Here is a 4,647-nt window from a genome sequence, read left to right on the forward strand (position 1 = left end):
CCCGGTGAAAAGGACTCCAGGCTACGCTTCCACTTCGACTTCCTGAAGATCCCGTTAGTGACGGCGCAGTCCTTTCCGCTCCAGGGATCGCGGAAGCACCCGCATCGCCCATTCTCAGCCGCACAGTGTTTCCACCTGCCGCTCTCGGCTCTAAATTTCCTTACCAGATGCGTGAGATGGCTATCCAGGACCGTGCCCTCAGACTACCTCAAGGAGGAGTTTCTCTTAGGAAGAGTAAACTAAAACCAATTTGACATGGATTCAGGCATGGTCCACCTTTTTTTTTTTTTTTAAATCTCTGTAGGATTAGTCAGTAAACTCTAGATTTCAGATCTCTTCTGTAAAATCTAAAGATAAGCGAACAGGTAAATGTTTCTGATTGATGAGGTCCCTTAGAGCTCTGTGTTTCTATGCTTTTAATACTAAGATGTGGTCCAGGACACGAAAACTAGTTTAAGAATAGAAAAGCTTTAAATACAGATTACCACAAACATGTGACCATGTGTCTGCTTTGGTACCAAAGAATAATTAAAATTTCTACAGTGTTTAATTCAGAGCATACAATTATGAAGAATACCATAAAATATATGCAAAGAATTTATATAGTGATTTAGGTGCATGTCTACAAGTTCAAAGCTTCTGGCTCTCAAACTGTTAAGAGGATCTCTCACTTCTGATCTGTTCTAGTGCCTTGACTGGGACTTGTCCTAATGCAACCAACCAACCCCACAAATTGAGAGGCTGTGAAGTGGCAAGATTTGGGACAGGCTAAGAACTATGCGAAATAAAAGTAGAAACCTTGAAGGTGACCCCGAATTAAAGTGGACAAGTAGACTAATTTTTAACGCTGAGAAACAGATACGTAAATTCATTAATTTCAAAGACTAGTTCTACATTCTTAAGAGATTGGAGTTTAGTATACTAGATCAGACATAATTCTGACTTCTATGTACACTCAAAAATTATAAAATTTGTTTTAGAACAAGCCCTATTTCTAGTTTATCTTTGTTTCTTCATGCCAATGTTTGTGCCAGGTACTGTTGAAAGTGCTCATCACCAAATCTTCTTCCTCAGTGCAGCGATACACTGTGTTCCCCAGCCTCCCTTGCTATTAGCTGTAGCCATCCAGAGTTACCTAATTAAAAAAAAATAATTCCACGATCAATCTGCCATGCTGTTTCCCTTTCTGTGACCACATGCTGAATATGGCAAAGCAACAAATTAGACAGTCCCTGAATTACCATTTGGAGGAGAGCCATCCATCCCTCAGGAATATTTGTTATGGACTTTACATGAGCAAAGTAAATTCTTCAGTTATGTTTTGCAGCTAGCTCTCTCCTAAACAAAACATTTGGCATTCATATAGACAGATCTCTGAGCTTAAAGTGCCCAGAGTCTACTGCATACCACATACCACAATCTGTGATCATCTTGTCTGCTTACTTGTTTATTGATTGGTTTTGTTTGCCTCAGAAGAACAAGGACTTCATCTATTTACTTCTCTGTCCCTTGGATCTAGTATAATCAGTGGCATAGAGAAGGTCTTTAGAATGAACTTGAAAAGAAACTTCGGTGAATGAAAGATATTGGACTAAGACAGGCATGATCTTTACCCCTGTGGAACCTAGCATATGTAGTAGGGAAAAGGATACTAAACAAGTAAATCACTAGTGGATATATAATTGCAGAATGTATTAAGTATGATGAAAGAATAGAATGCAATGAGGAGATATTCAGATTTTGGATTCAGGGATGGCTTTCATAAAGAAGTAACATTTAAATTGAGACCTGAAGGAAGACTAAAAATTAGCCAAGCTAAGTCAGGCAGTCTTTTGGGGTAAGGGAGAAGCTTGGCAAGTTTCAAGAACTAAAACAAGGTTGTGTGGCTGAAAGTTATCAAGGCAAAATGGTGCCAGTAAGGATAAAGACGGAACTAGGTACCAGACAATACGGAACCATTGGCCAACATGTAGGCCATGTTAAGGGCTTGGGATTTTATTCTAATAGCAGTAGAAACCTAGTGTAAGGTTAATTAGGGAGTGAAGTGATCATATTGGGACTCAAAAGTAGTCCCTCTGTTGTGTGGAGAGTGGGTTAGAAGGGGACAAGAGCAGATGTGGGCAGAACAGTGAAATGGTGATTACAATAGAGCACATGGTGTGGGTTGGTGTCCAGAACCATTAGGCAAGGCTTTAGAGATCATGCCCTGTGGAAAGATGACAAATAGAGCTCAAGTCCAGTCTGAGCATCTGCCCACAGGAAGGGACTCCTTTTTCTAACTTGCATAAACATTAGATCAGTGGTGTCTGAGTGACAGCCCTGGAGATGGAGATGGAGCAAAGTGGACAGATTTGAGATCTACTTTGATGGCATAATGGACAGGACTTAGTAATGAGTTGGGAGTGAAAATAAGAACAAAGAGGTCACCAATGAATGTCTTGTTTCTTATCAGAGCCAGAGAATGAGTAGAAATTCTGTTTGTGGAGATGGCCTAGACTGGAATAGGAGCAGATTTGAGGGCGAGGATACAGTTTTCAGTTTTAGAAGAATCAACTGCTCTGAAATATGACCTAACCCTCTCAGACTGGCCTCCATCCTTTCTCCCAGAGGACAATTTATCCTCCTACTTTGCTGAGTCTAGGACTTCACCCCAAAGGTAGTAGTGATGGGAGCAGGGTGTGTGTAGCCTTCGGAGGTGAACATTCTCATCCCACTTGACCTGGAGCAAAAAATAGGTTAAGACTTTAAAACAAAGATATCCTTGGAAGAAAAAAGAGTAAGATAATATTTTTAGTCTGTTATTCACAAGTATGGGGGAGCTGGGGGAAGGGGAAGGAGTAAGGGGGTACTAGGCTCAGGCAATTTTTACATGAAATGTTGAGTGTATTTCCCTTTACCTATGCCTTTTTTTTTAATTGTTATTGCTGTTTGGTGTTTATCCAACCTATTTAAATTTAGTCTGAGTATTCACTTGCATTTGACTCGTTTTTAAAACATTCAAATTCTTCTGAAAATGCCTATCATCCTCTAAATTTTAAAATATATTTTTCTTGCGGTGCCTGGGTGGCTCAGTAGCTTATGCATCTGACACTTGATTTCAGCTCAGGCCATGATCTCACAGTTTGTGGGATCTAGCCCTGCGTCAGGCTCCTGACAGCACAGAGCCTGGTTGGGATTCTCTCTCTCCTCTCTGCCCCTCCCCTGCCTGTGCTCTCTCTCTCAAAATAAATAAATATTTTAAAAATAATAATAAAATAAAATAGGTTTTTCTTAACACATGATTGCTTTTCCTTAGTCCATTCTGATTGAGATTGTAATCTCACCTTCCTATCACTTAATTGCCCCTCATCATTTTCCCTTTCATCTATAACTTTGTTACATATTAGTTGCTTTTTTTCTTTGGATAATATTCCAACTTTGATTCCAAAGAATCAAATAATATCAAACAGTAAAAGACTTTGACCTGGGTTTTAGCATCTTGGTTAGTGTGCTTTATCATCATCCTTTTAAATATAGATAGAAGTTCAGAGTAACATGAAAATTAAATAAAATTAGAATAAAATGTTAATTAATGATGAGCATATCTGATTGATGTTAAAAGCCAATATTCGTTAACATCAAAAATAGCATCATGTTCACTTGACTAAAAAAGTAGTCTTTCACGTGATCTCTAAATTCTGTTAGCTTTCAAAACATTCCATCATCTAACCCTTCCCTGACTCTCCAACTAATTTCTCCATAGTAATGGTAATAATAATTAACATTTATATAGAGCTTATTATGAACCAGGCACAGTAACCCAAATGAAGTTTCCATTATTATTTCCCTGATTTATAGATGAAGAAACAGACAGACAGAATTTAGATAATTTGACCAGCCATACAATTAATAAGTAGTGGCGCCTGGATTACAGTTTCAAAAGTTTGGCTCCAGAGCCCATAGACTATATATACTGCTTTCCTAAACAGTCTGTTCTTATAAACTTCCCTGTCTACTCTCTCCTCCCCTAAAATACATACATAGACACTCAAGTTCCAACCCTTCCTGCAGTCCATCCTTCTTCCTTCCATCCCCACACCACATACAAACACGAAGCTCTTATGCATCTGCATGCCTCTGTTCATCTTTCAGCAATCTGGAGTACCCACTACCACCTTTCTCTTGTTTGCTCTTCTCAGAGGCTTCCCAACCTTCCAAACCTCATCAAAATCCACCACCTTCTAAGTCTTCTTATTCTATCTTCAACAGCAACAATCCCTCCCTCCTCTCCTTTATAACATCATCTACACACATTTCACACCTATTCTATATCAACGGTAATGTTTGATGAGGCTGCAAATTTTTGAAAACCAAGGATATAAGGCAAGATAAAGCAGGCAACTTAGTAAAAAAAAAAAGGGGGGGAGATACTGATTAAACAGAACCATATCAGTTTTGCTGAAACCGTAACCATGACTAAAAGGCCATATACAAAGCAAGTCAAATCTGCTTTCTTGATTTTCATGTGAAGAGGCTTCTAAGTTAACTTGATATTCCTCTTTTATCAATCAGCTTGTTTCAGTCTTGTTAAATAAGGAAATAAGTGAATAGTCTCTTCAAACTCAAACACTGTTAATTTCATCAACATTGTGCCATAATTATTTTAAG

At 38.6% G+C, this 4,647-nt stretch overlaps 1 long non-coding RNA gene across 1 annotated transcript; it reads left to right on the top strand.

Moving 5' to 3' along the window:
* Positions 1-6: 6 nt before the first annotated feature.
* Positions 7-1,165, top strand: LOC115279490. Its single transcript, XR_003903467.1, has 2 exons — positions 7-365; positions 688-1,165. It is a non-coding gene; the product is annotated as an uncharacterized LOC115279490 (long non-coding RNA).
* Positions 1,166-4,647: the final 3,482 nt, after the last annotated feature.

Source organism: Suricata suricatta, chromosome 15 (assembly GCF_006229205.1).
Source record: "Suricata suricatta isolate VVHF042 chromosome 15, meerkat_22Aug2017_6uvM2_HiC, whole genome shotgun sequence".
Classification (NCBI taxonomy): Eukaryota; Metazoa; Chordata; class Mammalia; order Carnivora; family Herpestidae; genus Suricata; species Suricata suricatta.